The sequence below is a fragment of the Rhipicephalus sanguineus genome, chromosome 8 (assembly GCF_013339695.2).
Source record: "Rhipicephalus sanguineus isolate Rsan-2018 chromosome 8, BIME_Rsan_1.4, whole genome shotgun sequence".
Classification (NCBI taxonomy): domain Eukaryota; kingdom Metazoa; phylum Arthropoda; class Arachnida; order Ixodida; family Ixodidae; genus Rhipicephalus; species Rhipicephalus sanguineus.
This window is the reverse complement of record NC_051183.1, coordinates 43,748,171-43,775,130: the sequence shown is the minus strand read 5'-3', so window position 1 is coordinate 43,775,130 and position 26,960 is coordinate 43,748,171. Positions and strand designations below refer to the sequence as shown.

Sequence of the window (26,960 nt, the reverse complement as noted above, 5' to 3'; positions counted from 1 at the left end):
ACTCACACTTGTTAGTCGGCCATGACCTTCTGCGTGTGAGCAGAGTGCCAAAGAACCCGTTCGCAGATACGTTGAGGTGCTGCTTTCGTAAAACATTTGTTTACGAATTCTTTGTTGTATCTTTGGTCATGTGTTCGCAAAGCTTGGAGAAATGTACAAGCGACAAATTTTCAGTTACTTATTTACCCAGAATCCGTTCGGCGTCAAAGGCAAATAGGAGTCGTTGCAGAAAAGTTGTCGCCCACTTGATCCGCTGATGAAAGAAAATGCTGCGGCGTAGTTTTTGCGAGTGTGATTTGGACTTGGAATATTTTCTTTGGAGATCACGTTTCATAGTTTCCTGCCCTTTGATCAATGCGCGATTTCTAACATTATTTCCAATGAAATGGTAAAAAGGTCGCTCTTTCATGCTCTTGCAGCTTACCCTCGATGTAAATAGAATTTTGTGTGGTTTTTAATTGTTTTTCGCCACGTGTTGTCGCGATTGTGCATCAGTGCGAGCCTCATTATTGCAGAACTGAAAAGTGCCACGCTTCCCAGGGGAGCCCGTAAAATTGTCGTTGTATCCCAAACAGAGTGTGGTCAGCATTTGCGGCCGTGCTTTTCAGCGTTAACACAGTGGGCGTCACGAGGGAACAGTGGGTGAAAGTTGTGCGAAACAAAGCATCGACTTACATACGCCAGGTCCGAGGTAGGGTGTTATAAGCCTCGTGTTTCTGACCAGCGAGGACTGTTCACGAAAAGTTTAGTGTTAAGCCGGCGCAAAAACCTTTGTTTGCGGGACCTTTAAAGGGACACTAAAGAGCAAAACGATTTTTCTCATATTAGTAAAGTACTCTTCCACTATACCAAAAACACCACGCTTGCGGCGAGAAGACGCTTAGTAAGCAACAAAACGCGCAAAAATAAAATGTGGGTGGCGACGGCACCTTGAAGTTTCCGCACCATTCGCCTTGACGTCACATGTTTTGAGGGCGCCTACGAGGGACCACGTAGTTGGCAATCGGTAAAAATGAAGTACATTGTCCTATGAGGGGGCCGTAGACTGAACATACCAAGTTTGGAGTTATTTTGTTGAGCCAATGTCGCCAAAATACGATAAATGCACTTTGAAATCCGTGACGTCACTCGTAGAGATTTTGGCGCGAAACTTAGAAATGAAACTTTTAAACTTGGTTTTCTCCTCTATTAATAAATCTATGATGGCAAAATTAACGACATTAGAGTTCTCAGAGCACAATTTATTGATCTAAACCGATTAATTGTTTTTATTTAGTGTCCCTTTAACGCTAATCCCGATGAGTGGCAGTTACGTAAAAACAAAACAAAAAACCAGTCTAGTTATGCGATGCATTGAACACTTCCGTTCAAATTTAGAGTTTCCAAGTGTAACCGAAGTGTTAGATTACGTCGCGCCTTTTTGCTGCTTCAAAAACAAAACAAAGTTCTGTCCTTTTCTTTAATTATCTAATTGCGACCACTTGGTGTGTCATATGTTCGTCTCGCAATAGTGTACTGTGATATGAACTTGCTGCGCCGTGTCTCATTTAATGCAATTCTAATGTTATATAACGAGCTTTTCCCAGGAAGGTGTTACAAAGTAAACGCTGCAGGCCCCACCACTAACGACGAATTACAATATAGAAGAAATAATGCTGGTCTTGTGATTTATACAATATGGAAGATGTGGTAAAGACTCTATGGCTACTGATATGAAATCAAATAGCCCTTCTACCGGAAAACCTGCGCCTTAAAATGTTGAAGATAGGATGGTTTTTTGATCTTTAACCAAACCACTAGTTTTAACATTAATATTGTCGTCACCAGTACCAAATGGAAGAGGCGAACATTTTATTGCCTGAAGTCTAAAGAGAGGAATGGTTTTACGTTGTACATCTTACAGTAGAGATTGGTTCGCTTTTGCTGTACACACCGACATGCTGTTTTATTGGACTTCATATAAATCGAAGTTTGTTTTATTGTTTTTCGACAATTTTTGTGCGTAAAATAAAGTTTTTCTCAATTTTTTCAATCACCATTCAGTGTCATTTATTGTTTATAGAGGGCCCTTAGACCTTTCACGGCAGCGTGGGGGCAAATACTTCTTGCTTGTTTTTTTTTTTTCAATACTTTTTCACCAATATGATTATATAACAGGGTGACATATTTCCATTGTAATTGTAAGCATTACGTAATCTTTTTGGCGCTCGAATACAACGAAGGAATAATCTGCATAATAAAGGAAAAATCCTTTCCTCTTGCACCTTTATTCGTCAGCTGTGTGCCTATTAGCCCAACATCGTACGCTAGTGAATAATTTGATTGCATCGACCGCATTACCGAATCACGCGACGGCTAACAAAAGTAAAATTATCAAGCCTGCAGCTATTGCGCTGAAAATTTCCCAGAGGAGATAAATTATTCCTCAATCTTCTAAATCTGACCGTACGTTCGCTGCTCTCTTTTTGAGCGCATGTTTAATGGACAAGCCACGCCGAGCGGTTTGTATTAATCGCAGCTCGGAGAACTGCATTTTGCTAATCTTCTTTTCTTCCTAATTTTGGTTCTGATTCATTCATCAGCCGTACTTCCTGGTGGAACATGCAAGCTCTAGCACCATCAAGGGCTGGCGCTAGCCAACGGAAAACGTCTAAAGGAAGAGAAGATGTAAATAGACGTCACTAAATGCTGCGAGTGCCGGTTTACCCTACGGCAAATGACAAAACATTGCCGTTACTGCTTAAAAAACATATTTTAAAATGAACGGTCATAAGTTACGCTTAAGCATTCCCGAATAAGCGAGCGGTACGACAGTTTGGCATAGAAACAATACTGGCAGGCCTTTATATCACGCTGCCTGTATCTTGGTGTTCTCATGGGAACTCCCTTCTGAGATTTAGGCTTCAAAAGGCCGCCATTTCTGAGGCTGTTTACCTCTATCCCGTGTGTTCCCAGGAGGTGCATTTTAGCCGGCTCGCGTCCGTATATAAACGGTGTATACAGACAAAAAAAAACACAGAAAGTTTTGGCGGTGCAGCGCTCGCACGGTGGTGCTTGCCTCGGCGTTGTGAGGTGGCGTTGGTGTAGTATGACGTAAAAATTTCGAGAAAAGGAGAAAGTGAGACGCTAAGAGGGCGCAGCGCATTCACGAAAAGAAAGCTAACGAAGGAGAGAGGCGTCGACAGCAGAAACACGAATAGAGACAGCGAAAGCGGGACCGGGCAAAAGCGGAGAATGCGTCGAAAGACCACGAGCCGGAGGAAGTACGTCACCGTTCGCAGTCGCTCATGCCGGGCAAACGAGACGAAAGACGTCTGCATTAAAGGCGAATACAGCTTCGCTGGCAATCAGTCCCCATATGAATGTTGCCGCCCCAGGAAGGTTTTTTTTTTTTTTTGAGAGAGAGACAAAGAATATATGAAAGAGAGAGGCGTTGACGAGGTTGAACCTGGTTGGCTGTTCAGTACCGGAGCAAGGGATGATGGGGCGAAAGATATGCAGGACGTGAGACATTTTATAAATTCTCTGTAAACAGCAGCCGTGCTACCTGAAACTGATATTCGGACATTCATGGACAAAGCCAATCGCCAGCCTGCGTCAAACCATTTGCAATTAATGTGATTGTTGTGGCCGTCCAATTAGAAAAAAATATATGCACTTTGTCCTAAATGTAGCGGGCAACAATCAGACCAATAGTGACTGAGCTTGTGTAGAGTGCAGGAACAGACAAAGGGACAGAGAACCAACAAAGACGACTGCTGTTCCAACTAGTTCTTTATTTCGAAGAGCATGCATATATAACTATGTGCGTACAAGAGGTAGTATGCACACCTAGGCCACAACACGATAACCAACGACACAGTGCATGATAGTCCACAAGCCTGCAAGAAGTGCTCTTTTTCTCGGTTCTTCGTCCCTTCGTCTCTTCCTGCGCTGTACGAAAGTGTAATATGGAATACCAATTAGCCTGTACAAATTCCCTACTCTAATTAAAGCAAGAACATCGCTACATAATTTTTCAGTTGCGGTCCGTAAGCCATATTCCAGATTTCGCATTCTTGTATGTCCTCAAGATTTCACATAGAAATACCCGCCCAAAGGACTTCTTTCGAAATAGACTTCATATATCATAGGCTGCAAGAGGAGGTTCTGTCGGAGCAAGTACCCCCAGGTGGGCAGAAAAAGCAGCTGCTCACCGAGAGTCGCACTGTAACGCGTTCATATTTAACTTCAGGCCTCCGCGGACTCAAACTCCCTCAGGACCTGTCTCGGTCATATCTGTTTGGAATTCTACTCGGAATAAATTAAGTTAGTAGTCTCATTAAGAATCACAAGGGCCTAAATCATCAGACCTCCAAACGCTCACTTCGAGACAAACTAACCGAAAGGATATTCAGTCACTACTGAAGCGCGAAACTCACATAAAAACAAAACAAGACTCGCCAAGCTCAGATGAACACAAGACTTGACAGAGTTAGACATAGAAAGGCACCGCCACAACAAAGAACAGCATCAAATTGAGCTGTTTAGGTAGTGAGTTATCGTGACGGAAGCGGAGGCGTGCGAGTCCCGGACAAAAGAGCAAAGAAACGGCGTTCGTGTCGTCCGGTTGTTTTCCTTTATGTCCGCGTTAGCACGCCTTGCATTTCTTGACGAAACTAGGAAGTAAAAGCACACCAAAAACGGAATCAGTCGTACTCGTACACAAAGTCATCAGCCAATATCTCGGATTCAAGCTCATCAAAAGTCTACATCGCGACATTCACTCTGGGCTTGTCACGCTCAGTCAACACCAGGTTCTGTCAGCTCCAGGCTCTCTGACACTCAATCGAACTCACCACGTGGCGAGTGTGAGTGCGTACCTGAGTATTTCTGGGAAAGTAGAGTGGTGGCTGCATTAGGTGGTGTATATATAATTACTCTACAGGAAACGTAAATCTACGCATGTGGAAAAGCTGTTATCATGAGGGCGGCTGCACCGGGTCGGGCGCCGGCTTTCGGCCTCTGGACTAGACTCTTTGACAGTTAATGTCAGTTGCGGGGGCGGCATCGTGCACATACTGATCGTCTTATAATTACAATGACAAACGCCAAGAGGAACCAGGAATCCCGGTGATAACTGCTACTGACTACATAACCCAAAGCCAGCTAACTCAAGTGTGGGGGCGTCTTTAATAAAACATGCCTCAGTGCTCCTGATAAAAACGAAAACAAAAATGGTATAGAATGCGTTGGCCTTCTCAATTCAGTACTGACGGCGGGATAGCAGTATTTTACGAGAAAAAAAAAGTTACCCCTTGGGAAGATGTCATCCGGCAGAAAGTCGGAGTTCCAGGAAATGAAGCGACGGATGAACGTTTGTTATTAGAAAAACGGATCTTTTACATCAAGTTCGCCAGAATTTTCCTGGATAAGATCGTGTCGTAAAATCTAAGTCTTCTGGATGTGTGTGTTTTTAGAAAGAAATGTTTTGCAGCGTGTACGAGGCAAAGATAACGAAAACCACAGACAGGCGAAAGAATTAACTCTACGCGCATACGCCCACGGTCGACAGAAAGATATAAATAAACTTTATTTCTAATATTGCCTAGTACTGACAAAGTAATTGAGCTCGCCCGCGCTAAGACAGTCGCAAAAGAATGCTGAGGATAAAAGCATAACAATCAAGTGGAGATGAAAAAAACTACCACGTTTTTTTTTTCTTTTACCTTTCACAGCTTTTAACGTGCTGGTAAGCCAATTTGATTCAGCAAGCAAGTACGGCGACAGGTTCTGACGGAGTATGATCCATCTTTTACACGTTAAAGGAATAACATTTGGAACTCCGCCAGTGTAGTTATCGCCGCTTCATAACTATTTTTTTTTAATTAGCCTTGCGAAAAATGCGAATCACTTTCGCAAGGATAGTGAATGTGAAATTTGACGAACGTGAATCTGACCTGTCGTCATTTCAAAGTGACGTCGACTCGGCCCAAACACGTACAGCGCTCACTAGCACACTCTTTCACACCCACTTACATCTGCACACCCGCCTCGAATGAGTATCCTCACATCCCCGCATGACACGTCACAACACAAGTCCGCATACCCACGTTCAGTGCTTTGAATGTGAAACATATGTGTCAAAAATTTGTTGTGCTCTACAACGTTACCTGTGGTCACGAAAAATATGCAGGAAATGAGTGGAAGCTGTGTAAACGTAATACTCGTATATGGCGAGGCATTTACCTTTCGTGGCTCATTTTTGCACCACGCGCGCACTTACCACGCAATGCTTTTCGTAAACCTTAACGTAAAGTGGAACTCCACCGCGCAATATACCCTCAAAATTCTAGCGCACTGCGTCGTATTCAAGTAATAGAAAACATTCTTTAACGCAAACCTCCACATTAATTTCAGCCCTTGTGTTTATTTTTGGTAGCCGTGAAATGTAAGACGTCAGAGTAATATGCTAAAGAAGGTTGAGGCATGGAAGGCAGGAGTGTGTATTTTTTTTAAAACTAGCTTCCGCATTTCTTGCAAGTTGTTTTGACTATATTGCGCCGGCGTATGCAGTGGCGTGCTTGATATTGTAGCTTCCGTTGTTTATTTTGCACGCAATAAAGCGTTGAGCTTCAGGTGCATGCTAAAGTGAGCCCATCGTCAACTAGCAATCAAACCGAAAGTGATCCAGCCGTCATTTTTACCTGAGCTTTGCGGTAAAACATAAGCGACTCTTTTAAAAGTCTGCTTTGTCAGACTACAAAAAGGAAGGGAGTAAACCAGGTGTCAAATTTAAATCAGCGCGCCCAGGATTGTACAAATTGGAAATAATCGGGAAAGGTCTACGTCTTGCAATGTACACAGAATAAGCCGACGACGACAATGATGGTCGCTGCGGTCATGATGTAAACCACTCCAACTCTGATTTTGCATTAAGAAGCAGGATTTACTTTTAGGTTAACGCTGCACTTCAGCGCAGATTTCAGACAGCATTAGAGAAAAGTCACATGGTCTCTTATGCATTCGCCTAAGACGATTCGAAAGCGACAGCGTTCTTTTTTTTCTGTGTCCACTGTTTCGATCCAGAGCCTCCCACGTGGCTTCGCTCATGGTCTGTCTCGCGGCAATACTCAAGATGATTCAACGTAAACTTCATAGTGTTCTTAATGTAATACTAAAACATGTGCCCTTCATAATTTCGCGCGTGGAACGCAGTGTCTTATGTTCAGAACTATCATATGCACTTAACTAAACCAACGTGTTTAGGAAGCTACCGGACCGGTACGCCTACGAAAGGCGCAGGTAACTCCTGGTTGGAACGGACGAAACAAATCTCATGTTGTAGGAACCTTCCGGCTAACTCGAGAACCGATAACCAGGTAATCTTTCTTCCGCCTCACGCTGCACTTTTTCTTTCACTTTTGTGGACTATGATGACGCATTGCATGTTGTTTCCAGTAATTGACCTCAACAACACGAAAAAAGATTGCAGCAAGCTTTTATTTACGACAGAAGTGCAATCGCATTACGCTCAAGGGTGCCCTTTCACGTAGCACGCTTTTCAACCACAGTTTTTTAAGGCAAACAGCGACTGTGGAGGCTATTACGCCCGAATCGGGGTGGGCCGAAGACATTCTGCCAAATAGAACCAGGCGCTATATGCAGCCGAGGAGATGGAGATCTGTTTCAAGTTGTAATCTAAAAAAAAATTTAAAAAGAAGCCTTTCGTAGCGGGTCTTCTAAACAAGCTCAAACACATTGGTCTCCGTTCCTGAGACCAGTGCAAAGCTCGTTACAAACGTTGCTTTTATTCGCAAGTGAAACTGGCGCAAGCCAACACACCACGCGCTCCCATTTCTCCAAGCGTTGCTCTTTATCTTTTTTTACTTCTTTTTTAGCGCACTCTAAAACTCGCTCTCAAACTAACTTCGAGTTCATTCATTTACGTTCTTTCTCTCTCTCCTCTCACTACTTCCGTCCACCTGTCGAGCCATTTTGGTGTTGTTTTTTCAACCCTGCGTTGATTGAAGAGCACGTTTAGCACCGGCGAGCACGCAATGTTGCAGAGCAGAGCAAAAAAAGTCCGGCCCTTGCATGCAACAGTTGAGAGTACCCGGTTAACAGTAGCGGGGAAATTCAGGTGGCACCGAAAGGCCTTTGCGTAGAAAAGTACACACTGGTATAGGTTTGAATAGAGGTGGAAATTTTGCAAGACCCGGTCGCAATTAGTTAAAACACACCACCGAGCGCACGTCCCGCCTGCCAGCGTTCTCTGTTTTTCCCTTGTTTATATTCTTTTATTGTCCTCGGGCACTTTGCCAAACTCAATCATGCTACCTTGAATGAAAAGATGAGGAGCACAGCCGAACAGCCTCAGATGCAAGCGCCATTAACGCCAATCCCCTCGCTGCACACACACCGCACTAGCCAGAGGGCGTTAGCGACTCGTTTGTTAAGTGCTCGGCCGCGAGGGGGCGCGGGATCGGCTGGTAGCGATCCAGCCGCGTTTTAACGGTCGGTAAAGTGCTAAAGCGTAGAAAAAAAAAGAGTACAAGTTACCCAGAAAAAGCTATGCGTGGGACCAGTGAGTTGCCGATCGGGCGTCCGCTCTGTGCTTCAGCATGGAACGAAGGAGGCGCGAAGCGCTGGAGTATCGCGTTCAAGCGATGCACGGGTCGCAGCTCTTCAAAGCTTCGAAGTTTGTTTCTGCTTGCGTAGCTCGGGCCGACCCCGTGCCCTATTTACGCCCCGACAGGCTTTAGCGTGGGCTAATGACGAACGCCCGTGCAGGTTTTATTTATGTGCTCCTCCGGTTTATGTTGGCTTCAGTTACACAAACATGCGCCTAAGCTCGCAGACCGGGGTCAGTTTGCGTAGGCCCAGAAGATGAACATGTTTGTTAAGCTAAACATTAGATCAGGGCAGGCCGCGGGTGTCTTAAATATTGAAGCGTTGTAAACCTGGTGGGAGCTATTGAATTGAGGTCAAGATAACTATCATCTGGTGTAAGCGGGAATACAGAAAGGACTGACCTATGTCCGCATTTAAGGCGGGAGGTGCTGGGTTCGATTACCCAGTGCAACCGGGCACCCACTCTTTTTCAAACGGGGATAAAGTACTCTGATACGGATCTCGTTAGTGCGGGCGCTCCTCGCGAAGAGGTGACCTTCCCTCTCTCTTCTATAATTCACTCGCCTACTGTCCTCCCCCACAATTTTGTGACCGGGTTTGATACAATATAGGAGAGGAGGAAAGCTCAATAAAATATTCTCAAATGCCTTTACATCATCAATCGTCAAAAAACTTTTACGCAAGTCGCTTCGTTCTAGTACACGGAGGGGAAAAAATGAATGTTCGAAATACGCATTGCGAGTACCGTATGATTACGAGTGTGCCAATTTTGTAGAACCCAACAGGGGTGTAATTAAGAGGTATGACTGCTAATATACCGATAAGGGTAGGAAAAATTAGTACCAACAGTTCCACTTATCTACTGACCTACAAGAAGATTAAGTTTAATGAAAAGAATGGATGTGAGGTTAGTCTGCGGCGCCTCTGTGTCGCCTGTTACTCCTCACCAGGTGAAACAAAACGGTAGAGGCTGGCATGGAATAAGATATATGAAAGGAAGTCTCCTACCGTACAATGAGTCAGTGTACAGACGGGCACGTGTCTGCAAGCGTTTTCCTACCTCCCTAAGGGCAGGAGTCCTTCATATTGCATATAATCTAGTGAGATAAAGACGATCGCCTAAGCATGTCCCACCGAAAAGCTCAACACGGACCTTAATGTGCGTTGGGCATGGTCACGACATCCCTATGCACCCAGAAATGCATATTGTGATCAGTCATGAGCTGAGACAGACTCACTACGACAGAGTGGCTTCGTTAGAACTAATTCCAGGTTTGTCAATAACGTCCTAGTACGGATGTAAGCTATGACTGATTTCTTATTGAGTATATGTGGAAGGAGGACGTCCGCGCGTAACAAGAAGCACAGGTACAGAAATGTCAGTATGGTGTCCTGTGACCCGAATCGAGCATTTAGCCGCCATTTATTAGAATGAACCATCTAGCTCCTCGAGATATTTTAATTTTCATTTTGTCCATTATCTATGTCCATGAAGATTTCTGTCTAGACGTCGCCTAGACATCAGAGGAAGTGAATACAGCTCTAAAGCTTCAACTGCCGACAAGCCACGTCGGAAACGACTCGTAATATGTGCTCGTATGTCTGTAGCATTTCTGACTGGTTGAACATGACGCTGCAAGGAAAAAATGTGTACGCGTATCCCGTAGTTGAAGTTTTACGACAAGGTCATCAAGAGCTGCAGACGGCCTTCCTACTATAAAGTGTCTGAATAGAATACTGCGCAAACGAAAACATAATATTGCTTTTATAGACAGATTTTAATGACGGGTCGCTTTTGTAGAGGAGCTATGATTGAAATGGTTACGATTCACGTTGGCCTAAATACAATAATAATAATAATAATAATAATAATAATAATAATAATAATAATAATAATAATAATAATAATAATAATAATAATAATAATAATAATAATAATAATAATAATAATAATGAGAACGAGAAGAAGAAGAGTATCTCGAGTTTTACGTGCCGAAACCACGAGATTACTATGAGGCACGCTGTAGGGTAGAGCTCCGCGAATTTAAACGTCCACGTAAATCTACGTACACGGGCCTCAAGCATTTCGCCTCCTTCAAAATGCGACCGCCGTGGCCGGGATCCGAACTAGCGATGTTAGGATGAGCAGCCGAGCCCGCAACTATGCAATTTCCAGCAAGCATAATAATGAAACAGAAGCCTCACTGAAGCGTTCAGCACCCACTACTGCCCAGATGGAGGAAGTGATCTAGCTATCCGCGATGAAAATACGAAAGCGGAAGCGACGCAACCGAGACGCTAACACAGTTTATCGTTCCTTCATAATTTTTTGCTTTAGTCGACAACACCCGGCCCCCTCAGAGCGCAAGGAGTCAATATCTCACACGGCGTCACTCCAAGCATGATGACGACGTCAGCAGCGGTCGTCAGCGCCAGATGTGCTTACGAAACGCCCATCCAGCATTCAACGCCAAACCGGATGGCAACAATCTGCGTCTCCTCCTCCCCGCTAGAGGACGCTGAGAGGCGGACGGGGAACACGGTCTTCAGTCATCTTCACTCGGCGAACAAGCGAGGCTAATGGTTGCCGCGAGTGCAAATACAAGCATGCAAATTGAGCCGAACAAGCCAAGACAACGACAAGATATAGGAGCAGTTTTTCTTTGCCTTGCTTTTTGTTTATTCTTTCTTGCCTTTTTGGGCATGACCTGCGCTGGCCTTTGTGCACATACGTGTGTAATAGCCATACGACTGCGGTGCGAAGAACTCGTCATTACTCTCGAGTCTGGCGGCACCAGGCGGCCGACATCGCTGCTTGCGTAGGTACCCGCCCACAGCCGCAACACTCAGTGGGAGACCGGTATGCCGCGATTACAGCGCCGCCCAGCGAGGGGTAGTTGTGCGGCGTCGAGCCGGCGGTGCCGTACTCTCTCAAACAATGCGGTTTCTTCTCTCGGTTATTCCATTGTTTGCGCGCTCGCTCGCCCGTACGGGTTGCTAAGGGGTTGACCAGTGGTACCTATATTTGAAGAGGGCGTGGATGCCCCGTGCCCTCTTCGCTTGGTTTTGTAACCGCCGAACTAGGACACCCTTGCACTCGCAACACACGTATTCTTACAGACACCCTGAGGCTCGAACAAAAGAATAACAAATCCGGGTTCTTGTGCGTGTAGGGTAGTAGACGAATGGATGATTGCGCAGAGAAATGACGCCGGAGTGGAGAAGCAAATCTCATTTAAGGAGCGTATCTTTTATTACGTAGACATGCGCATGCACAAAAGGGCTCATCGATGTGGCTATAGAACTGGCAGAAAAGTATTAGCGCTATGACAGTCCTCCTGTACAACAGCTGTCCAGACCGCGTTACGTGTACACTCTGCTTGAAGAGTGTGCCCGTTAACGACTCTTTTGTGCGCATTGTCAGTGATCATCCTGTTCGCTTCGTGTTGCGTCCAAATCACCCGCTCCCCCCACATATCCTCTCTTTGATTAAGAAGCTCAGAGCAACGCGCATTCGTCGGGTCTTTTTCATGAGAAATAATGCTCTCTTTATCATATCCTTGGTTATCAAACGGGTCTGATTGCAGACAGGTGTCTCTAACACGTGCTTTGACCGTCGCGTTAGGTTAAGCTTGATCGTAATTAGGTCTTGTTGAACAAGAGACGCCGCGTGCCTTCGTCTTATCATGACGCCATCGTGGCTGAATGGCGCAGCTGTCAAAAGGATGAGTGCCATACAATTTGTCGGTGGTTTATATGCGAGGTGGTGACGTCGAGTACACGTCATATCTTAACTGCCGGTACTAATGTAGAAGCTGAAGCTGCCTTTAACCAATGCCACGAAGCATCTGGAAGACTTGGGGAACAAATGTATATGAAACTGCTTACCATAGTTGGTGTGCAGTAGGTCATGGACATAATTGCGCAACAGGAAGCAAGTGTTGAGAGGTGCAATGGCAACCCCTTCCATTACTGCTTCCTGCAGATTTTTTGTGGGATTCACATTTCATTGTTACAGATGTCATTTTCACTCAGTCTACGTTATAGGGACTGCAATGACGGACAGTATTTTTCTTGGCTTGCAGTCAAGCTCAAGTTCAATAGAGCAGGTATTCCACGACATCTTTTCGTCAAAACAACCTGATCGCTGCAGCAAGAACTTGGTATAGGCTGGTTGGTATTCCATTTCAAATGGGACTGAAACTCATCTGAAGATAACAGAGAGGCAGCCTGACTTATCGCTCCTTTTATTGTGCTGTGACTCTGCGCCTCAATGTCACTATCATACAGTGATATCACCACGAATAAGGCTAGCTCAATATGTTGACGGAATCTTACAGTTCACGAAGGGTGTTTTGTGGCACTTCTTGCTTACGTCGACCCACCAGTGTGGTCTAGTAGTTCTCGACTGGAAACCCGAAGGTCGCGGGATTGTATCCATGCCACGGCGACCACGTTTTGAGGGAGGCGAAATGCAAGAGGCCCGTGTACTTAGATTTAGGTGCAAGCTAAAGAATACCGGATGGTCGAAATTTCTGGAGCCCTCCACTACGGCGTCCTTCATAATCATATCGAGGTTTTGGGGCGTCAAATCCCAACAATCATTATTATTCTTGCTTACGTCGTAACCGAGACGGCATCCTCAACAATACACGAGCTTATCGGAGGGAACAAAAGCGAGGGAAACAGCATCCCGCCAGATGGCGCTGACCCAGTGATACGCGCAACACCATTTCCAGATGACGCTTCACAAAGGGGGCGCTGCCAACGCCTTCGTGTTTTCCCTTCGGCAATCTTTTGTTCCCGCTCGCGAACACAAGGCGTACCTTGGTGCGTCGGTGCTTCCCTGTCATCTACGTCAACCATCCTTCCGTAAGCACCACTTCGCGCCTTTTGTAACTAGCGCAGCTCATGTTTTCCTCCTGGCAATTAACGGAAGCTCCCGAACGCGTAACGGTCCTCTAGCGGCGGAAAAGGAAAGCCTTTTGTGTGAAAGATGGCGGAGGTGTATATCGCTGTCTGTTTCGTTCTCAAGCGAGACAGTGTTCTTTCGGAAGAGCTATCGCCTGTGTGGAACCGTTAATTGCTAAAAAAAAGTGAGCCTTTCTTTTTCTTCTCATAACTGCCGTAGATAGCGCACAACCTTCAACCGTGTAATCAGGGCGGTAGCATGTGACAGGCACAAATCTTTCAAGGTAGACGATCCACCCTGCCGATCGGCTGAGTTGTAACGGCACTTAATACGAACGTCACGTGACATGTACACAAAAACGGCAGCCGTGTGTCAAAACAAAGCTGAAAAATCCGAATGGTCAATCACGCTATCAAATTTTGCGTTGTTTACAACATGGCATTGTAACGTCACCAGGCCAAGCGTGCAACTCTGTTGCTGCTGTGGCCAAACTTACAACGCGAAGTAGCGTATGAAGGCAAGATAAGCGATGAAATCACTATAGGGGTGATGATGATAGCAAATTGATCATGATGACGATTGTAATGGGGGTGGTAAACAATGGTTTGATGAACTGTGGACAAAATTTGTCGACGTGTCCCGTCTGTTCAAGTATGGCGTACTTCTAGACGTGTGGTTTATATGAACGCATCATCTAAACCGCGTGCCTAGAAAAACGCAATATTTTCACAGACCTGAACACCAGTGCTTCGGTTGTGTCGGGCGCTAAAGGGATCGTCTTATAGCAGGGCTGTTAGTTGTAGCCTCAGGCTTTGCCTACCCCACAAAGTTTGCGGCATGGTAAGTAATTTGCAGTCAATGCCCATTACGTTAACTATCTTGCAGATTTTACCTCATATTTCTCTTAAGTACCGGCCGCAATGTTTCGTAGGGATCTACTGCACGGAAAAATAAACAAAAAATTATGCCTGTAGATAACGACCACGACGTGTTAGGTTGTCCGTAGGGTGACTTGCTTTTGTAGCATTGTAATAATGAAGGCTATAAAACATATATCAGAATATATTACGCTAAAAAATTCAGTGTCTGACGCATGCGCGCAAAGACATAAGCATAGCCTCTGAAACATACTATTTGATAATTTTCGCTAGCACTCTTGTTCTGTGCAAATGATCGTTTGCTACAGCTGTTTTCTCAAACTGCCCTATAGACATCAGCTAGGGCAGTGTGTTTACGGCTCAATTCGCTGATAGCATCAAGAGGAAGAAAGGGGGCACTGTCGCCGAGTAACATGCATACAGGAAGGAATGCGTAAACTTCCTTTAAAAAGAGACGCCAAGAGCCAGCGAGATGGCAGTCTTCATTGCATTCTCAATAGCCGTATTGTTAGCGAAAAGAGAAAGGCGCCTAGCGGGAGCACCTTTTACGATTCGCCTTATGGCGTCACAAAAAGTAGACTACGGAACGTGCGCTACGGAGGGTCCTCGCTTCGCGCGATATTGTTGTCTCCCCGAAAGGGCCGCCGGTTAAAAATCCTTTACGACAATGTCTACGCGATTGAAGCGACGCACTGTCCCCTTTTGTGGCTCAGGCGTAATCTTTCCGACGTCTTGAAGGTGCTTCCAGTAACGCGGCTTTCTTGACGGAGATGCTTGCAGAGCCTTAGACACCAACAGGTTGTACGACGCTACGTTAAAGGCTCAGAGTCGTTAAACGCGACGCGACGTTACGACGTTCGCATGGAGGCCGTTGTAATTGCGCCGTTCCGAACGTTCGCTTAATGCTTTACGCATGCAAACGCCCGAGGTCAGGCGGAGAGATGTTTTATTTTCGAATGGCCAAGAGCGGGCTACGACGAGCCTGATAAATACGCATATGCATTAAAGTTTGCATTATACGAGCTCCTTTGCTGCACGAGCGATAAAGTCTGTTTGTTTCCATATCTTGACCCAAATTGTGTGCTTCAGCTTATATTGGCCATAGATATGCTGTCGTGTGACGTGTCTTTGAATGCGCACACAAAGTTAAGGAAGATAGTGCTAATGAATGTTTATCATTCGTGGGCCTTGCATAGGCAAGAAGTAACAAGAAGGCCTTTGTAATCAGTAATCTTTAAATCGAAAGCTCATTCAGAAGAAATTTTCATGTCGTTCCTTTTGTTTTTTTTTGGTTTTTTTTGCAGTTAATGTAGTTTTTCTAGTTGTTGAACCTTTATCTGCCTAGCTAAGGTTATCACGAGAACTGTTTTAACCGTATTCATCAGGTTTACGAGAATACAATAAATACAATTGCATTAAAACATTCCTCTCGGAGCAACTTAAAAATGCGAGACTCGCAGGGCGAAGGTGAGAAATTGACGACAGCACAGATGGGCACATAAAAACGGCGTCTGATGAAATTAACGAACGTAGCAATGACAAACGCAAACATGAGTTTCTTGATTACAAGAGTGTTTCGAGAATGAAGTGGAGTTCCCAAATAATGCTGAGCAAAATAAAGAAAGTGGGATAACTGGACCCTTATAGTATCACAGACTCTGTGGCGGAGATGGATATTCTTGAACAGAGGGCGTTCCTGGAGTGAACGTTTCTACAAGTGGCCTTGTCTTCTTCAATGCACAATTTGCTGCCTTGAAGAAGGCAAGGACACTTGTCTAAACGTTGCCTCCAGTAAATCCCCCTGTTCAAGAACATTCGTTTCTGCAAGCCTCCCCATCTTCTCGTGGACACTCACTTGAGCAGACATAGCGAAAAAAAATCTGGGATAAATTTACGCACATTCTATGAGTTGACAACTAGACAATCCCCCATCGAACATGGTATTCGCACACACTGACGACGCTTCGAAGGACAGTGGCCAGATGAAATTATATCGTGCAATCAATTAGTAACTATGCAACTGTTTCTTCGTAGCGTAGTGTAATAAAGTGCTGCTTCGGTAACGTGTAACACGGAACACAGGAGACATCATTTCGCAGTATAACGTTGATGCTATGGAAACTGAGAATCTACGGCTGATATGTACTCAAATGCATCACATTTCAAGCTATGACCGACAGAAAAACCAGATTATAAGGCAATGTGCAGAAAGAATCTCATCGTCACAGTACGCTTCTCGATGCACATGAAGCTGTACAAGTGTATTAAGGACCAGCTATATCTAGTCTTGTGGACTTTCTTGTGGACCATCAATGTCAAATCTCACTCTTTAGATAAGCCTCCTAGACTCAACACATAGTTTTGCCTTTCAATAAGTATCGTTATTTTTACGGGGAGCACGCGACATCCGCCGCAGAAGAAACATCCGTGCGCCGTATACTGAACTAGGGCTCACTAACTCGACTCGCAAGTCAAACAACCCTTCGTTGAAGCAATCATGTGAGAGGTCTCTGTGTAAACAAAGTTCCAGAATAAATACACTTACACATTGCTAAATATCGGACACAATAGTTCTTCACTATATACACACCGCCTAAGGGCGCGACAAAACTTTCCAAAAGCAGCCCCCGACTTTCAGATAAAGGTTTCGGATCTTTGCCCGCTCGAACGACATTGGGGACCTTGTCTACAAAGGCAAGCAAACAGACACAACTCCGAGTGTACAATCATTATTTTTTACCCATCTTCTGGTGCTGCCTCTGTTTGTGTTTGCTTGTTGGTATTGTGACAAAAACAGCAGCGCATTGTGATGTGGACACTAGAGACTTTTTTCATCAGCATCGCTCGCTTAAAGGTCCCACGAGACAACAAGAGAAACCGTTGGACCAATCGGTTCCGATACAGTGCTCTCTTTTTTTGAAAGTTCAACAGAAACAAGGCAGGCGCCGTTTGCGATGCGAAAACTTCCGGAAGCAATGCGCGGCGCATAAGGCTTATTTCGTCGGTGCATGAAAGTTCGAACAATCAAAAGCGAACCCGACGAGGGATGCCGAATAGAATAAACAAAAATCGCTTTAGTTTCCGAACGTCGCCTTCCCATGGGAATTGAATTTCTCGCTCCCTCAAGCCACAGAACAACATCCAATTTTTTTTTTGGCTGCTACAGTAGTCGAACCAATTGTCCCAGCCCTCAAATGCATCTTTTGGAAGCAGAGTGACGCAGCTACGCATCCTGTGTGTGTTTTTGCGCGTCCGCGCTGCGTGCTTGGATGCGTGCCCGCGTTCATTTGTAAGGTAACGTTCGACGCCGAGTATTCTCTTTTCATGCGCGAAGACTTGCTACAACGCGTGCAAACAATAAACGAAAGCCACATAAGGACTTGTACCTTTGTTCCTTTCAAAAACTGCAGCGGTGGCTCTGCGAACGTGCCCGTCACACAACTGTTGCAGTGTTTCACGTATGCCTCGCTCCAACTAAGCCCCTTTTCTTAATGTCTAGTCTTATCGAACACGCCTGAATAGACTTTTACGTTGGCTCGTGGCAGAAAAATGGCAGGAGTCTCAAACTCTGTTAAACTTTGCTCACGCTGTGGCTGTGTTTGGCGTTCGCACGTGCCTGATTTATATACACGGTTAACTCCGGATAAGCGAAGCACGTTTAAACAGAAATTTTTGACAAATGGTAAAATAGAATCAGTTTTGGTTTGCCGCCGTTGGTGCAGGGTAGGAAAGTTTCGTTATATGGAATCTATCTTCTTTGAGCTCCCGGTTAACTGAACTTTTTCTGAAACTATCCCATGCACTTTTCTGACAAACGTGTCTTAGTAAGTAATTTTCTGAAAAATAGGTCACAATGCTATAACTGAGAAAGGAAATCCACCCTTGAGACATTTGCGAGGCATTTCATGCAAGTTAAAGGGGTCCAAGTCGCAATGACGTTAATATTGCGAACAGGTCGCTAGGGTCGTAATGGTCTAGACGAGAAAGAGAACAAAGCGGAAGTGGTAAGATTACAACGGAGCTCCTAAGTGCCATCGAATCGATTCCGACGTTCGGCCAAAAAAGTGAGAAGCTTGGACAAGCCTCTTTCTGACATGCAATATTAACGTAATTGACACTGCTGTGCATTGCCTCTACTACCCACAACGACTTCACACCTAAAGGGTGATGCCATATTGAGTGCAATGTTTGGTGCCGAACGACAAGAGCTCCACTGTTGCAGCTCCACTGCTAGATGGAAGATGGACTATGGAAGTAAAGAGCTCTCTGCCTCCACAAACAGGTTAGCTCTGTCAGCGCCAGAAGAGCAGCCGGTGAGTGGAAACCGCGCGCAGGCACCTCGTGTACACGCGCGTCAAGGGCACTCTTCCGCTGCTGACGTCAAGAGCTGGAAACCGTCTAGTGATGGTGTCCGCTCAACTGAACTGTCAGGTGGGCTGATCGTGTAGCGAGAAGAGCCCTACATAAGACAATAAGAAAACATAAGGAGAGCGGTCGATCAGAGTGGAGACGATACTATATGAGACTGAGAAAGATACCGCTAGGGCGGCGCTGCTTATAACACAAGCCCACGCGCCGATGCCGCCCCCTCTAGCGAGCTGTACCTCTCGACAGTGGCGGAACTGAAACCGAGCAGCTCTATCCGGACGCTGGGAAAGGGTTCACTGTTTGCCACCCATCCATGGGAAGTTATCCGGTTGGCGTGCAAAAGGATAGGCGCACGAGGAAGGCAATATTTGCTCCGATTTCTGCGGTAGAGCCGCCTGCATCAAGAACGTAGTCTACATGGGAGGGCGTACACTGGGAAGTGAGATGCGTTGCTCGCTAGTGTTGGCGATACTTGGTGGAAACACTCTTGGAAGCTCTCGGGCGTGAAAACGCGAGACCGAGGCGGAGATCGCCTAACAGATGCACCGGGGAAAAAGTCAATACGATGCCGGCGAGCTCTCGATTTCCGCGGTTGCGTTGTGCACTGCCTCGATGTAGCCGTGGAGCTCCGAAGTTGAAGAAACCTTGAAATAGGCGTCGAAATGAGAGTTTCGGTGGACACAGCGAATGGTCGTTCGTTGGACGCGTCATTTGCAATACATTAGGCTCAGAGCGAGGTAGCGAACTTTAAAAATAAATAAAACACAAACAGTTGCTGTAAGCAAGGGAGCTCTTGCTTCGGTGAGATTTGAGTTCAAAGTTACCCTGGAAGTGTCATGAAATCAACCTGTCGAAGCCGTTTATTTGGAAAGTTCGTAATATACCAATGTGACCTCGGAAACTTGTGTACGCTCTGAGCATTATGCCCAGAGGCAAACTAGTCTTGTGCTGAACACACCCTATATCTCATATTCTTTTGTGATAATGAAATAACGCTTGGTGATGCAATTTCGTGTTAACAAGACGCTATGTCTGAGGCGGGGATGTGCTCCCAGGAAAGCTTCCTGAACCACCCGCGTGCCGCAGGGTAGAAACTGGTGAACTTTTATCTAACAGCCAGAACCCGAGTTTGGAAGGCAGTGAAGGTTAGGAACGCTTGATTTCCCCAAGGTTTTTCAGAGCTCTGAGCGCAGACTTGCTGTGTAGATACCATGGCGAGATGTAAAAAAAAAGTGAAGAATTGAAGAATCTATGGCAATAAACAAGAAACAGGAATTTTCTGGCCTGCTCTGTGATGTCGGAATCATGAATGAAGGTAACGCTTGTTGCAGAAACTTCCGCAATAACTTATTTCGTGTAATCAACAAAGCTCGCGTAAGCACATTGGAGCACTTCGCTGGGTGCTACTGAAAGAACATAAATGCAACGGATCCAACCATGAATATATAGTAAAGATTAAGCAAAGATTACTTCTCCTTCACTGTGATAACGATTTGTAAAGTGTGACCTTCCGCTCTATTAGACTGTTGCGGACCGCTTTCACATTTCGTTTTCACGAGCTGCCAGAAAGCCCAAGTGTACTTCACAAATGAGTCAATGAAATGTGAAACAAGCGGAATTTTCGAACTTCTGCAATGTGCAATGTCAAAGTTACTAAACCAAAAAAACATTTCCAGCTTTCCCTTTTATTTTCAGAGAATTAAGGAATGAAGCGCACGTTGTGGTGGGCAGAAAGGGGTCGCGGGAGTGGAATGTAAATAATACATTTAATGTATGGTTGTTGACAATGAAGCAAACTGTATAACAGACATGAAGCTGATACATAATTATTATTATAAGAGACGAACATTTCATGTCAAAACGAAAAGTGCATGTGCCGCTGCCAGTCGCCGCATTGCATGGTTGGCTCTCCGAGACATCGCAGTTCGTAACGATCATTTCCACCCCGAGGTTGACGGGATGCATTCGGCTTGGGACCTGGGCCTTGGAACTCGGCCAGGTCACGTCATGAGACGGACAGGTAACATATCCCCACTTCGAACGTCGTCATGAACTCTCCCGGCTTTTGGAACATTTTTGGCAAAGCTTTTGGTGGAGCGACGAAATCAAAGAATTTGGTGACACAAATAGAATCGGCTCTCACAGGACAGGGTGGATAAGATATCATTGGGAGGAAGAGGCCTTTGTCCTTCAGATGCCTTAACACAGGATGATGACGATGATGATGCTACGCAATATAAAGCTACGCGTTAGGCGTATTCTTCTTATTGGAGACTCATTCTAAATAAATTCATTAGTCACGTCTTTATTCATGTTAAAAAGGCAGGCCGGGAAAACGTAGACCCATGAGAGATGTCAAGACACAAATTCTGTGTCTTGACATCTCTCTTGTGTCCGTGTCTGCACGACCTGTCTTTTTAAAATGAAGACCTACCAACAAGCTCAGCGCTCTGTTATTCAAAGTCTTGATTGTGGGTTCACAACGCTTCTCTAATCATCCGGAGAGCAGAATCATACAGACGTTGCCAAAGGCTTCAAGAAGGCTGAAATGTATACTAGCTGATACGAAACTCGCTTTAGAGAGAGTGGTTTTAGAGCGTGCATTGTTTTTCGTCCACGATTTCCTCATGTCTCCGCGTCAGTCATGTGAAATTTTTTATCAAAGAATGGAGAGCATGCCCATTCTGGAATGGGGACTGTGAAAAGGTGCTTTTGTTCGCCTACATGAGAGATGATAGTCGTTTAAACACTCATTCTCTAGTTCTATGACTAAGGGCCGGCTTTCAAAATGAAAAAAAAAAATAGAACCACCCGAGACACAGGAAAAAGTAGTATAGCCTAAATATGATTACTGCTCGTTAATTACAGCATTCAAATTAAAGCAACAACAACGCATATTTCTTATATTTCTTTTCGAGGGATCGAAGTATTCATGCGAATACTTCGATCCCTCGATCCAGAGCAGGACATCTAAACATAGAAATGCATGTTACCGATTCTAATATCCTCGCGAGTGCGTTGTGGGTATAGTTTTGGAAATAAAAGGAATATAACAAAGGATACATATGTTCTGGCATCTTTCGGCTGGGCGGCCGTATAACGCAGCCGGAAATTCAGAATATTAATATTTCTGTTTGAACATGGAAATGTTTGAGCTGCAGAATTACAGCAGCTGCCTAAGTTCCTCAAAAAAAAAAACTATTACTGCCATAAGGAATCAATAAATTATTTTACTAGACCTGTGCGCTTCGCTTATTCTCGCTGCAATACCCAGATCTAAACGTTTACATAAAACTTCGCATTGCAAGCATAACCGTGTCGCTTACACGGTGACGGATGTTTTACGTTACGACCGGTCAAGTGAAAGACATTGCCCACTCTAGCGGCAAAGACTAACGGAGTACACGTCCGATACAGGTCAGGGGATCTTCGGAAGCCAAAGGAAGACAAAAATCGAAAGTTTGTCCTGTCTCATCGGAGACCTTTTTACGGTCATCGTGACCTCGTCTCAAGAGGCGTACAGAGGCGTACAGGTCTTTCTTCCCGGGACAGCCTGTGCCTAAACAACACGGGGAGAGGTTCTTGGTCGCGTCGTTCGGCGCGAGCATAAATTTGGACGCCACGTGCAGCATTTGCTATTTGCTATAAGCCGACGCCCCGCGCCGGGCCTACAAAATGGCCGCGTTGGGGGAAATCATGCCGAATCCTGATTGCTCGTAAAACGGGCCATTCACAACGCTCCTTACATCTATGGCTTAGCCCTCTCACTCTCTCTATCCTTTAGTGTACTGGTGCACTCTCTCTCTCCTCTCTTCCACCAGGTGGCGCTGTCGTCTGTGCGCGAGGCGTCGCTCCTTTACGACCGTCCTAATTTACCGGCCGCCGGGCGGGAATTCTCGTCGCTTTGCGAGGTAGTTGCCCGCAGCACGGCGTGGTCTGCACACACCTGTTGTTCATGTAAACCGCGTAGAGTAGACCGTCACTGCTACAGCCATCTGGAAACGATATTCCCAGGCTTCACGGGAGCATAAGCAATAGCTGCTCGTCCGCTCGAACTTACAAGAATGTGTTTTGCTATCGCTTTTTCACAACACCACACAACGTCCAGGCCGCTTGAGCTCCCCTCAGGTGCTGCCAGCAAGCAATTTAATATAAGTTGTCACGAAAGTACCCGAAGCTTAGGCAAAGGAAACTGCTGCACGCAACTGCGGAAGTTGAATAAAGGCCAGTCCCACGGCTCCGGGCCTGTGGCGACATTATACAAGGTAAGGTGGTTTGTCCTGCACAGAGAGACCTTTCACGTTGCCGGCATCGGGCGTTCTCGAGCAGCGCAGTGGCTTGCGGTCCGCTGAATATTTAGAGGCACAAACTTTAATGTTACCATCGAAGAACTTCCGCGTTTGCACGCGTGAGAAGGTGCCCTACAACGCATGTCGTTCAATGCACGGTGCTACTATGAATTACAGTGCCAGGACGCACGTGCCTGTAGGCCTGTTTTGCAGTAAACTAGCACCATGAAACGTAGCACTTGCGAGAAGTTTCTGCTAGCGAGGATGGTGAACTGTTTGCGGCAATTTAGTAAGAACAGCGTCATGTAAAACCTGTGCGACGCGGAGATCATAAATTTGTTGCAGGACTTCCAAACTTCGCAACTGCAAAGTTCTGTCTAGTTGTTTCCTTTAACACCCTAACGGTTGGTCTAGTACAATAACCATTAGTGGTTATGGCGCTCGACTGCTGACTTGAAGGTCGCGGTATCGAATCCCGGCCGCGGCGGCCGCATTTTCGATGGAGGCGAAAATGTTTGAGGCCCGTGTACTTAGATTCAGGTGCACGTTTAAGAACCCCAGGTGGTCAAAATTTCCGGAGCCCTCCACTACGGCGTCTCTCATAATCATATCGTGGTTTTGGGACACCCCAGATATTATTAATAAAAACCAGTGGTGTATAAAACCCTGTTCTGTCCGCGCGGCGTCACACAGTGTCGATGTACATTACATTATATTTCCTGGCGTTATAAAAATGTGCTTGCGTCCAAGCATTCATCGCTCCATAAGTCTTCACTTATTTTAACCAGAGCATGTACACAGAACTTCGTTGCTAACGGAAAAATGTAAGGACGAGTTCTTAAACAGGCATTTACATTTTCAGTAGCTCCCGTTTTCTTTCCATAGGGTGCGCTTAAAAGTATGCAGAAGGAAGGGGGAGGGGGGGGACTAAATATTCCCGTAGCGCACCTCCCTCCTTTGGTGGAGTCCGACAGAAAACAAGATTTGTAATGAATGCAAAAGTGAAAACGAACCGAGGACGTGCGGCTCACAACGGCCTGCCATTGATTCCTGGATTTACGGGGGTAAGCATGGAAAGTAAACTGGACACCACCCTTTTTAGATGGTTAGCCCCCCCCCCCCCTTTGTGCGCACACATATGCATGTGCTATAAACACGGAAATAGCTTGAGCCGGACGGATGGCCGTGTCCCGGGAACATTACTTACAAAAGATAATTTCAGAAGTATATCGCGCCTTTTCGCTCCAAGACTCGTCTTTTGTTGTCCCTCTCCAGAAAAAACAAAACGTCGATACAAAAGTCGATACAGAAACGTCAATGTTAGCGCGCGCCGACGTCGCGCAGGAGGTCAACGCCTCGCGTCATCCTCCGTTGATCTCGGGATTACGTGTTGAGATTTTAGCCGAACCTGGTGGCCCGCGGAAAAAAAAAAAAAGATGCGCACGCTATTTTCCGCAACACCTGAGCGACGAGGATTACCTCCAGCCGTTCACGAGAACAAAAAAAATAAAATAAAAATCCCAGGCTGTTCTTTTCGGATCAGATGGGTGGAATTGCTGCGGCGTTTCGTGGGAGAAGAACCGTGGAAATGTTCCGAAAGCAGCGACCAATAACTCAACCAGCAAACATTGTCCTTCTAACTGCTGTGAATAGTGGAAACCATTTAAAACGTACCCAGCGCTAACATATTTGTTTCATAAAAAAAGAAAAGCTTGATGGTGAGCGAAACTGCTCCTGTCCAACAAAAAATATTGGGGAGCAAACAATTCACCACTATAGAACTGCAGGCACAAATGTATTTGACAAATGATTACAAAGCTTTATCCTCCAAACAAAAGATGTTAAGAAATCCCTCTACTCTTATTTATACGCATTGTTTTCTTTTCTTTTTTTCTTTTTTTGCTAAGGGAAACATATCAGGACATCACAACTATCTGAGAGTACAAGCGTACAATGCTTTACGAAATATAGACGCTTTTCAAAAACGGCGGACGTACTTCCAGGCGAATTCTTTTTCGGGAAGGCTTTTAGTTTCTCAACACCGTAGTTTAAAGTCTATCACCAATGGTCTCGCAACCTGTCAGGCGGACGTTTGCTTGAAATCTAGAAGTGGCACACTCAAAATGCTTTTTATAAACATTGCCACTATCCTGCTTGTCACCAGTACCACGCGCCAGTAGGAGATGAGTACAATGTTCTGGTATAGGTTGTACAACTATACTTTGGCTCGGTACAGTCTACCATGGTAATCATTACGAATTTGTTGATTCCAGTATTTTTTTTTTTGTTCGAGCAGCAAGGATGCGTATTTGGTGCTTTTTCAAGAAGCGGACGAACAGTATAATCTTCGCATCATACAAAGAATGACGTCCCTCATAATCATATTGTGGATCTGGGACGTTAATACGTAAATAATTTATTTGATTGAAATAAAAATAATATTACCTGCACAATAAAGTGTATATCGCAAAATGCCGTGTATGTCATGCACAAGTAAATCCTTGCTTTTTAGACTGTGTTTTCCCCACATTTTCTGCCCACAGTGAATAATTCATCTGATTGCAAATTTTCATGAAATCATTGATTGTTTTTTTTGAAGTGATGGCAATCGCAGTAACGCGTTTATTGCTAATAATAATAATAATAATAATAATAATAATAATAATAATAATAATAATAATAATAATAATAATAATAATAATAATAATAATAACAATAATGTTAATAATATCTGGGGTTTTACGTGCCAAAACTACCTTATGAGGCATGCCGTAGTGCAGGGAACATTTGACCATCGGGTGTCCTTTATTGTGCATTGAAGTCGCACAGTGCACGGGCCTCTATCAATTCGCCTCCATCGAAATGCGATCACCGCGGCCGGGATTGAACCTACGACCTCCGGGTCAGCAGCCGAGCACCGCAACCGCTACACCACCGCGGCGGACGCTTCTTTCGATGACATGAACGGCAGTAGGAGCCTAGGAGTAATGAACTTCCACGGAACCCATCACCTCGATTCCGCGAGCTTGTCCTCACGCTCAAGCTCAACATTTCTCGAAACCTGCATTGAACTACGCCCTGAGAGTGTCAGTTGCCTCATCTAAGTTCACGGATCCTTTCACGCTCAACTCCTAATACCTTAACACCTCCTCTAATGCACGTTTAGTTCCTATGCCTGAAAAACAAGAAAAATGCTCTACCCACACATCTAAGCGTCGAAATGAAGGCGTCACTCACTTAGCTGAAAGCCTACGACAGGGCGACCTGTTGCTCTGGCAGAGTGTTCGGTTGAAACATGCCTTGCTGAGGAAAGACAGCGACCCGAGCCCTATACCAGTTGCCGTGTTTGTTTGAGCGCACTTTGCCATCGATTGAGGGACAGCGACGATCGGAGGGAACCCAGGGGACTAAAGTACGTGACACACGTATGAGTGAATGACGCAGAAACAAGACTGTTTTCTGCAATCTCGACAGCAGAACGCATCGAGAAAAGGAACATCTGTTTGACACATAAGCCGAAGCCTATATTAAGACGAAAAAGGGTCGTAGACCTTTCTTTCTATGTCTGTGTTGGCGGAGAGAATTGTGAGCAAAGAAGGTAGACCGACCAAACAAAACTTTAAAAGAAAAGACGTTTCGGCTTCCGTATGGAAGCCTTGTTCACAGTGCTTTGTTTCTCTGACAGCCCGAGAGGTTGCATTTAAATGTCACCTATATTTCAACATCGCTTGCAAGAGACAGGTGCTCATTCCTCCTTCGCTGCATCTCAACAGGCCAAAGTCACTGTGAAGAAGGCTTCGCTATGGAAGCCGAAACGTCTTTTCTTTTAAACTTTTATATGGTCGGTGTACCTTCTTTTTCATGTTTCATCCCGACCAGACTGGTTTCCATCGAACTGTC

General features: G+C 45.3%; 1 protein-coding gene across 2 annotated transcripts in view; it reads left to right on the top strand.

The window, feature by feature from the left end:
- Window positions 1-26,960, top strand: part of LOC119401787 (uncharacterized) — a 162,800-nt gene that overhangs the window by 96,182 nt on the left and 39,658 nt on the right. The gene's annotated exons all lie outside the window — the stretch shown is intronic.